Source organism: Mus caroli, unplaced genomic scaffold (genome assembly GCF_978045245.1).
Source record: "Mus caroli unplaced genomic scaffold, Mus_caroli_1 scaffold_2, whole genome shotgun sequence".
Classification (NCBI taxonomy): domain Eukaryota; kingdom Metazoa; phylum Chordata; class Mammalia; order Rodentia; family Muridae; genus Mus; species Mus caroli.
The window spans coordinates 170204742-170215764 of NW_028227257.1; the positions used below are offsets into that span (position 1 = coordinate 170204742).

Here is an 11023-nt window from a genome sequence, read left to right on the forward strand (position 1 = left end):
ATATATGAACTGCAAATGAATATATTAACTGCAAAACCTTTACATTAGCATTTGGGCTACTCTAGATTAATTCTTTGGACTACAGTCATTCATTGTCATGTGTGTGTGTGTGTGTGTGTGTGTGTGTGTTGTGTGTGTGTGTGTGTGTGTGTGTGTCTGTGAGGTTCTGAGTGCATATGAAAGTGCTTATATGTGTTAGTGTTTGTGTATGCTTGTGTGCATGTGAGTGTATATGAATGTATATGTGTCTTTGTGTCTGGATGTGTGCATGTGGGTGTTCATGAGTGTGTGTGCATGTATGTCATGAGTGTACATATGGGTGCTCATGTGTGTGTGGGTGTTCATGGTGGTATATGTGCTTGTGTGCATGTGTTTATTAGTGTGTGTGCCTCTATGCATTGAGGGCATATGTGTGAGTGTGTCTGAATATCTGTGTGTGCATGTAAGGCTAAGGTTCTATGTGTGTGTGCATATGTGTGTGTGTGTGTGTGTGCGTGTGTGTGCCTGTTTGCATTGTAGGCATGTGTGTTATGTGTGTGTATGTGTGTTTGTGTGTGTATCCTTGCATGTGTTCCTATGTATATTCTGAATAAATGATGTTATTAAATCTTTAAATTTCTATTTTATTATTTCCACTTCAAGACATATTTAAGAAAAGTCTTTCATTTGAATAGTTGCAATATAGGTTATTCATGTTGTCATTTATTGAAATAAATATGTACTTCAATATTCAGGAAGCTATGTTGAATTGGTTTAAATGACAACTTGCCACAACTTAGAATCACCTGTAATCAGAGCCTTAACTGTGGGATTTTCCACATCAGGTTTGCTGTGTGGGGTGTCTATGGGGTATTCTTTGTTAATTTTTGTGAAAAGACACACTGTGGGTGCCAATGTTCCATAGGCTGAGTATTGATACCCAACATGAGCAAATCGGTTGCTTTTGGGTTGGTAGTTTAGTTCCTGAGAGCTGGGGGGCAGGGGGAGTCTGGTTGTTTGATATTGTCCTTTCTATGGGGTTGCAAATCCCTTCAACAATTTTGGTTTAAAAATGGTTGGCTGGGAGCTTCAACGTCTGTATTGGTCAAGCTCTGGCAGAGCCTTTCAGGAGACAGCCATATCAGGCTCCTGTCAAGTGCTTCTTGGCATTAGCAATAGTGTCCGGTTTCATGTCTACAGATGGGATGGATCCCCTCTCCCAGCCGGGCCCTTCCTCTGGCCCCATGATTGCTTTCTTTTCCCTCCCAAGTAGGATTGAGGCATCCTCATTTGGGACCTTCAGCTTGTTAACTTCTTGAGTTCTGAGGATTGTATCCTGGGTATTCTGTACTTTTTTGGTTAATATCCACTTAATAGTAAGTTCATACCATGCATGCCCTTGGGGTCTGAGTTACCTCACTCAGGATGATATTTTCTAGTTCCATCCATGTGCCTACAAAACCCATGATGTCCTCACTCTTAATGGTTGAGTAATACTCCATTGTGTAAATGAACCACATTTTCTGTATCTATCCTTCCACTGTGGGACATCTGGGTTGTTTTCAGCTTCAGACTGTCACTAATAAGGCTTCTATGCACGTAGTGGAACATTTGCCCCTGTGGCATGGTAGGGCATCTTTTGGATATATGCCCAAGAGTGGTATAGCTGGGTCTTCAGGTAGATCTACTTCTAGGTTTATGAAGAAATTCCAGATTAATTTCCAGAGTGGTTGTACTGGTTAGCAGTCCTACCAGCAATGGAGGAGTGTTTCTCTTTGTCTACATCTCCATTAACATGTGCTGTCATCTGAGTTTTGACCTTGGCCATTCTGATTGGTGTAATGTGGAATTTCAGGGACGTTTTGATTTGCATTTCAAATCCTGATCACTAAGGACTTTGAACATTTCTTTGAGCGTTTCTTGATCATTTGAGAGTCCTCTGTTGTGAATTCTATTTAAATCGATACCTCAATTTTTCATTAGGTTGTTTGTTTTTTGGTGGTTAGCTTCTTGAGTGTCTTTATGTATTTTGAATATTAACCTTCTCCAAATGATATAAATAATCAATAAAACCAAAACCTGGTTCTTTGAGAAAATCAACAAGATAGAAAAATGTGTAGCCAAACTAACCAAAGGGCCCAGAGACAGTATCCAAATTATCAAAATCAGAAATGAAAATGGAGACATAACAACAGAAACTGAGGAAATTCAAATAATCCTCAGATCATACTGCAAAAGCCAACACTCAACAAAACTGGAAAATCTAAGAGATATGAATGGTTTTTCTAAACAGACACCACATACCAAAGTTAAATCAAGAGCAGGTAAACTATCTAAACAGGACCATATCCCCTAAGGAAATAGAGGAAGTTATCTAAAAAATGTAAAACAAGAACAGCAACAACAGCAACAACAACAACAAAAACCTTCCCAACCAAAATTATCCTAGGGCCAGAGAGTTTCAGTGGAGAATTCTTTCAGACCTTCAAAGAAGAGCTAATGCCAATACTCCTCAAACTATGTCATAAAATAGAGACAGAAGGAATACTACCCAATTCTTTCTTGAAGCCACAATTACTCTGATATCTATACCATAAAAGGACCCAAGCAAAAAAGAGAAATTCAGACCAATTTCTCTTATGATATAGATGCAAAATACTCAGTAAAATTCTTGCAAACCAAATTTAATAACACATCAAAAACATCATTCACCACAATCAAATAGGCTTCATGCCAGGTATGCAAGTTTGGTTCAATATACAAAAATCCATTAATTTAATCCAGTATATAAACAAACTCAAAAAAATTACATGGTCATCTCATTAGGTTCTGTAAAAGCATTTGAAAAAATACATCCCTTCATGTTTAAAATATTGGAGAGATCAGGAATTCAACATCCATTCCTAAATATAAAAAAAGCAATATATGGCAAAACAACAGCCAATAACCAATTAAATGGACATCTTTTCACTTTTAAAGTTATACTTTCTTGCTCACTATTATGACTGCAGTCATTAAACCTCTTGAAAAACTTGTATAAATGGAAAGAAAGCAGGCCTGCATTTGAGAAAAACATATTCTATAACTTATATTCAGAAAACTGCAACTAAAATAATGATATCTAATTATTTTTGTGTATATAATAAACTGACTAATTAACAAACCTTCAGCTTTTCATTTACAATTGTTTTATAAATCTAAAGGGATTGGGTGTTTGGAGAGTATATCAATGTACAGAACAAATAGGTTGTGAGAATTCTTACATGTACCATATTTATAATCTGGCTCTTTCCAAGAATCTTCATGTGTTCATGGCAGAAATCACAGATAAGGAAAATAACCAAGATGCCATCTTACTAGGATGGCATATCAGATGTGAATTTGTTGTGATGTACAGATTGATAAAATGATGGGAAACACACCACTCCATGCAAAATTGCTGAGGGAAACCAAAGCTATAGTATAGTGTCTTAGTCAGGGTTTCTATTCCTGCACAAACATCATGACCAAGAAGCAAGTTGGGGAGGAAAGGGTTTAATTCGGCTTACACTTCCATGCTGCTGTTCATCACCAAAGGAAGTCAGGACTGGAACTCAGACAGGTCAGGGAGCAGGAGCTGATACAGAGGCCATGGAGGGATGTTCTTTACTGGCTTGCCTTCCCTGGCTTGCTCAGCCTACTCTCTTATAGAACCCAAGACTACCAGCCCAGGGATGGTCCCACCCACAAGGGGCCTTTCCCCCTTGATCACTAATTGAGAAAATGCCTTACAGTTGGATCTCATGGAGGCATTTCCTCAACTGAAGCTCCTTTCTCTGTGATAACTCCAGCTGTGTCAAGTTGACACAAAAGTAGCCAGTACAATTGACCCCTTGTCAACTTGACACACAAACACATCACTAGTAAGCCTCAACCCTTACATTCTTATTCATCCCCAAGATCTAAATAACTTTAAAAGTCCCACAGTCTTTACATTTTCTTAAAATTTCAATCTCTTTAAAATATCCATCTCTTTTAAAATTCAAAGTCTTTTTACAATTAAAAGTCTCTTAACTGTGGGCCCCACTAAAACAGTTTCTTCCTTCAAGAGGGAAAATATCAGGGCACAGTCACAATCAAAGCAAAAATCAATCTCCAACCGTCCAACGTCTGGGATCCAACTCACGATCTTCTGGGCTCCTCCAAGGGCTTGGGTCACTTCTCCAGCCATGCCCTTTGTAGCACACACGTCGTCCTCTGGGCTCCAGATGCCTGTACTCCACTGCTGCTGCTGCTCTTGGTGGTCATCTCGTGGTACTGGCATCTCCAAAACACTGCGTGACCCCTTCAGTCCTGGGCCTTCAATTACAACTGGGGCTGTACCTTCACCAATGGCCTTCCATGGCCTCTCACAGTGCCGAGCCTGAGCTGCTGTGTGACCCCTTCATGCCTTCAAAACCAGTACCACCTGGGTGACGCTTACACATTACCAAGTCCCACTGCAGAAGGAGTACAACCTTGCCTATCTCTGGAACACAGCCTCTTTGTGCTTTCAGAAAATACTTCCCAGAAGATGTCACCTCAAAGATGCTGGTCTCTTCTTAATCACCGCTAATTTCTTAGCTCCAGCTAACCAGCATCAATAGTCCCAGTAATGCAAAGTTTTTGCTTTAGTAGTTCTGGTATCTTGTTAATCACAGCTGATTCTTCAGCCCCAGCTAACCAGAACTACAAAATCTTCACAATAAAAACAGCAATGCCCCTGAAGAGAGTCTTTTATTTTCCCCCTGAAATTTCACAAACCAGGCCTCCATCTTCTGCACTGTTCTCAGCATTATCTTCCAAGCTCCTACACATCTGACAGAGCTCTCAACAACGAATGGATCTTCAAGCCCAAAGTTCCAAAGTCCTTCCACAGTCCTCCCCAAAACATGGTCAGGTTGTCACAGGAATACCCCACTCTGCTGGTACCAATTTGTCTTAGTCAGGGTTTCTATTCCTGCACAAACATCATGACCAAGAAGCAAGTTGGGGAGGAAAGGGTTTAATTCGGCTTACACTTCCATGCTGCTGTTCATCACCAAAGGAAGTCAGGACTGGAACTCAGACAGGTCAGGGAGCAGGAGCTGATACAGAGGCCATGGAGGGATGTTCTTTACTGGCTTGCCTTCCCTGGCTTGCTCAGCCTACTCTCTTATAGAACCCAAGACTACCAGCCCAGGGATGGTCCCACCCACAAGGGGCCTTTCCCCCTTGATCACTAATTGAGAAAATGCCTTACAGTTGGATCTCATGGAGGCATTTCCTCAACTGAAGCTCCTTTCTCTGTGATAACTCCAGCTGTGTCAAGTTGACACAAAAGTAGCCAGTACAGTATAGTTTTCAGTTGATGAAAAACACAAAGAAATATCAAGGTCAGGTAGGAGTTAAGGGAATGCAGCCTGTGTGGCTCTCCACAGGCTAAGGAAAGCTAAACCTTCCAGAAGATAAATTAAGTGGTCCTGAATGTCTGCAGTGGGCTACAAGATGAGACCATAGTTTCCAAAGCCTGAAATTCTGCTAGAGCTAGCCTTTGAAAATGAATCCAAAGAGTATTGCAGGAGTTCACATTGGTTCTCTGTATACTTCCCATGGGTGTACTCAGACTCCAAATTGAAAGGGTGCCTATTATTTAAAGCAAGTTACTTTGGGGGATTGAAGATTCTGACCAACCTGACCCAAGCTGATTCCATTTATGAGTAGAGATACCAAAGATCCTTAGGGCTAAGCCTGAAATACTGCAGCTCCTCAGGTTGTAGCTCCTGGCCCCAGCTCAGACAACTAAACCTATAAACAAAAACCTACCCAGTTCAGTGACAAAAAAGAAAAAGGAAAACCATGTTTGTTTTTTGGCTAATCTGCAACCCTGCTCTCACCCCTGGAGCTGGACTCTGTGCATGTTGCCAGCATGTATTTATGTATGTCCTGGCATGTGTTAATCTGTGGGATGTGTAAGGAAGGCTATTTAAGATGTTTAAGGCCCTGGAGGCCATCTCAAAAGTTACAGTGCAAAGGGTTCCAGAGACACTGAGTCCAGGGCAATGAGGAGAGATATTAGCAGGTCACTAAGGTGGCCCTGGGCCCCAAGGTGAGGGACTCTACCCTTTCTTACCTCCTTCAATTCTGTGCATCACCCAGAGGATAGACCTAAAGAGCTCTTAGAACATGCTGAAGCCTCTATACTTAGGAGACATGAGAAAATCTCAACACCTTTTGGAGTCACATACTACTCCTCCCTGAAGACCTATGGGGAGAGGCAGGGTGACCCTACTAGGATTTGGGCTAGTGTGGTCTGCTTAACATCCCCCAACCCTCCAGAAAGCTACAGGCCTGGGAGGAACTCATGTGCTTCCAGGGCAGAAGGACAAGCTAGTCTGGCACACCCACTTGTAGAAAGCAATGCTGATCTTCTATGTATCCTAGTCTTCCTTGAAGAGAGTTTTGCAAGAAAAATGAAACAAAAAACAACAAAACAGAAATTCCTTTGCCCTAAGGAAACAGAAGCTCAGGGAGGTGAGGGGGACCTGCTCAAGACCAGCATGGAAATGACTAGACTGTGGAGTATTATGTGTTCTGTTGCAGTAATTTCTTACCCCATATAAACATACACAACTCAGTTATTGTATATATAAGTTCTATGCCTAGATTGGGCAGATCTATCACTCTACTACTTTATTCCCCAACTATAAGACCCATTGCTACTTGCAACTTATTCAGGCCATGTGGTTCTGCACCATCTTCCTTCCACCTCCTCTTCCTCCATCTCTCTGAGACCTCCTGTCATCTCTCTCTCTCTCTCTCTCTTTCTCTCTCTCTCGAAAGAAGTTTAATAGTTTAATTCAATGAAAAAGCACTGAGGAACTCTACTGGTTCTCCTGTCCTCCTTTTCCTTCCCCTGATTAATCTTCTGTTCTAGCCCTTATTTGCCCTGTCAGAGTGAAGAGAAATTTCAGTGAGATCACCTAAGTATATGATCTACCCCTCTTCTGGGACAGCCCCTCTTGAGGAAGCAGAATTAACATCAAAATACAAACAGCACTAAGGCAACCCAAAACAATGTTCTCCTACTAGTCTGAGACAAGCTATCCAGATGGAATTTCAGTCTCCCTGAGGAGCCTGAAAGAGAGGCACTGCAGTGTGCAAGAGATCTTGTCATGGGACTGCAAGGGCAGGGCAACTGGTCTCTTAGAGAGAAGGCTGCATGTGTGATGTCACAAAGCAGTAGTGGACAAGGTAATATAGCTCAGTTGGACGTGCTTACCCATCTGGAAGTGCCACTTCCATCTGGCATCATCCCCACCACTGCATAAAACTAGTAATAGATGCACATATTTGTAATCCCAGTAGTCTGTGTAGATATAAGAGGATCAGAATCTCAAAATCATTTTATATTGTGAGGCCAGGCTTAGCTACAAGAGACCTTGTCAAAATAAAACATGCAACAGTGTTTTATCAAGCATAGGGCATTTAGTGCCAAACACAAACACTAGGCCACTCAGCACTCATGATGACCCTTTGGGATGGGTGCTAGGATTTACTGAAGTGTGTTGTAACACACAGCCTTCTCACAGGCACAGAGCAACTTCCTGTGGGTTTGTAGCCACAAGCATCGCTCCACTTAATTTTGTATTGTCTGTTGGTTTGCTGTATATTTCTTTTATTATATTTAGGTATGGGCCTTGAATTCCCGATATCTCCAATACTTTTAACATGAAGGGGTGTTGTATTTTGTCAAAGGCTTTTCCAGCATCTGATGAGATGATCATGTAGTATTGGCTTCTGTTGCTTGTGGTCTTACTCTTACCTCTCAGTATCTGGTTATTTATGGGTTTAACTGCCCAAGGTGTCTTTCTCTGGAGCCTGCCTGACCGGTCCCTGGGTTGATGCAGGTCTCCTAGTAGGCTTGTGGCTCTGGCTGTATCGAATCTCTTGGTAGGCCTTCAGACAGAGGGGTCTGTTTCATTGGATGTGCCTGGTCCTAGGAGACCTTCAGACTGTGGGTTCTCCATAAGAGCAGACAAGCTGATGGTCTTCTTCAGCAGAAGACATAGGCCAGAAAACCACTCCCAATGTCTAAATTCATCAGCTTACATTTTGATAGTACAACACAGGGATGCAGGCTGGTGGATGTTTCTTGGCTATGTGTCTTTTCAGCCATCTGGGAATGGGACTGCTACTCATAAAACTCATCCAAAAACAGGACCTATGTATACAGGCATAAGAAAGAAAAGCCACACCTAGATTTGTATGTCCAAAGAACACTGCTCTTGTCTTTGATTGTACTTTCCACAGTTATCTTTTGCCCCTGTGTGTATAAGGGACACACACACACACACACACACACACACATAGACAGACAGACACACACACATGCACACGCACAGGAACATGAACACGAACACGAACATGAACATGATCATGAACATGAACTAAATGCAATTGACACCACAGGAATGCAAGGGAAGACTGAGCCAGGCAAGTATAATATGCCTGACATTCCAGAAACCATGAGAATGAAACTAAGGATGGAAAGGTGAGTTTTAAGTAGACAGGAGTGGTGATAAGAATATTGACTCCATGGGCTAAAGGCTCCAGCCTTCAACTCTGCTGCCTTTAAGCTCAGGGATTGGTAGGTTTTCTGTTGGTATTGGTGGCATTTTTTTTTCTTATAGGGCTGGGCTTGGCCACTCTCTCACCTGGGAGCTAAGAATGACCTTTACAGCTATTAGAAAACCAACAGTTAGGGCCTTTAGGGAGTTGGGGCAGGGCCTGGCCTCTGGAACCTCTTAGGCTTGGAGTCTGGCCACTTTCTTGCCTTGAGGTTTTCCAAAGTTCACAAAGTTTACAAAGATAGTGTTTTACCTGTCACAGTTGGTGTTGTGTTTCTGCTGAAATGGAAGGGCATCCTGAGACCCTGACACCCAGGAAGCACATAGCTCTGAGGTGGGACAGTGTCCCAAGGGAAGGGTGTTCTGAGACATGGATCTAAGGAACCTCACAGCTCTTAGAGGGAGCCTCCTCAGCAGAGGCACTTTAGCTCCCAGGGAAGGGTATCTCCAGCTGAGGTGAGGAGCCCCAGCCCAGCTCCTTCTTTGCTATTCTTTGCTTCCTCTCTTATTTGCTTCTTTTCTTCTCAGTTTCCTGTAATGAGAGAGTCACTCCAGGCAGAAATCTCTTAAATGAGATCTATTGAAGGGAAGAATCAAAGAGGAGGAGGAGGGAGGAATCTTGGAATGGTTAACCTCTGCTCTGGGGATGGACTACAGGAACTGGACAAAGGGGCAAGTCTTATATAGAATTTCTGAAGGGGTGGAGCTTCCCAGGGCAGAAATTTCCAGACTGAAGATTGTTTGGATTTCATGACCTGAGCTTGTGACTAGGGGGAGTGCTCAGGATTGGTGGGTATTCCTGTTCATGGACTGGTGAAGTTTTGTGGGAATCTCAGGGATTGGTGGCTTTTTTTTTTTTTTACCTCCTTTCCCCTGCATCAGGCCCTGGTTAAGGGTAGGATGTCCTTCCTGGCTGTAGATGACTTTTGCTGAGATGCCATCTCTGTTGTGGGACAGTGTCCAAAGAGAAGGGAGACACCAGAGCTCTGTGGGACTGCAAGGGAGGCTGGGGAGGAGGTGGTTTCAACACACTGCAGTAAACTGGAGGCTGACTGGGCCTGCGCCAAGGGTTAGCAAGGCATGACTGTTGGGTGAGTACAGGGATATGGTTTAGTAAGATGACAAAATACTATCTAGTGGATAAAATGCCTAGCTGCTTGAATGCACCAAACGCTATTCGGACAGATCCAGGTGAGCATCCTAGCTACCAGGAGCCTAGAACTAGAGTCAGATGGTGTATTCCAGGTGTTTCTGGGCACACAACGAACAACCTGGACTCCAGGTGCAGATGCCAAGGTCTGTCATTCCATTGCCACTGACACCTAAGAGCTCTGCCTCACTCTTCTCCCTGGTCCCTTGTCCAGATATCCAGCACTTCAACTGTACAGCACTTCACTTTTACAGCTGTCCCTTGACTTCCTCCCAGTTCCAGTCACTTGCTCTTCCTGTCTCAGCCATTCCTTCCATTGCTGCTAAGGATACGTCTATGCTGCACTGTGGCAACATCACCCGAGCTTAAAGCCTTGTGGCACTTTCAGAAGACCTTGTAAGCTTTGAGGTGTCTAGGAAAGTGTCTACCAACACTATCACATAGATGTCCAGGACCCTGAAATGACTAGCCTGGGTTGTAAAATAATGGCAAAGACTATTGATATTGGTTCCAAAAGCCCAGGATTTTCTTAAGGCTTTGTCCTTTACCCTTCACAGACCCCTGAAGCTCTGTTTTCTCCCTAAACACTTATGGGGTCATGACTGAATGTGCCTGTTCATCCAGGATTGCCCTGCAGCCTGATGTCTGACTTTCCTCTTCCTCCTCCTCCCCCACCCCTTCCTCGTCGAGATCCTCAAGACCTCTTCCCTCTGAAGCTCTGAGATGCTCCAGGTCTGGTGCTTCATATTTCATCTCTAGGCAATGTCAGGAATGAATGACACTTGCTTAGGATTTCTCAGATTCTCAACATCATCAGCACCCTCAAAATCTGGCAGATGCTCTTTCAATTGCATTCTCTATTGTACCAGGTCTTTCCTTTCCTTGTCCTCTAACTTGATTCTCCTGCATCTAGCACACAGTGCTAGGACTATGGGTGTGGAGCACCAGGCATATGTCAGGAGGGGCATAAAGTCTGAAACTTGGTGCCTGCTAAGGAAGCACAAGACTGTTTCAGACTGGCCAAGAAATTCTCTACATATCAGATTATACCTCCACGTTCCACATTGCCATGCATCCTCAGCACTACAATTTTTTTCTAAAACAAAAGCTAGGGATCTTAGTCCAGTCCTACTAATGTGTCCCTTACATTTCAGCACTCTGGCAGTGGACAGATAGACACATCTGGATTCAAAGCCATTCAGATCTACACATCAATTTCCAGGCCATGCACACCAAACAAGTGACACCCTGCCCCCAAAACAAAACA

At 43.1% G+C, this 11023-nt stretch overlaps 1 protein-coding gene across 1 annotated transcript in view; it reads right to left on the reverse strand.

Annotated features, from left to right (window-relative positions):
- LOC147005977 (coiled-coil domain-containing protein 144A-like) overlaps positions 1 to 11023 on the reverse strand; it is a 153612-nt gene that overhangs the window by 74284 nt on the left and 68305 nt on the right. The window lies entirely within an intron of this gene.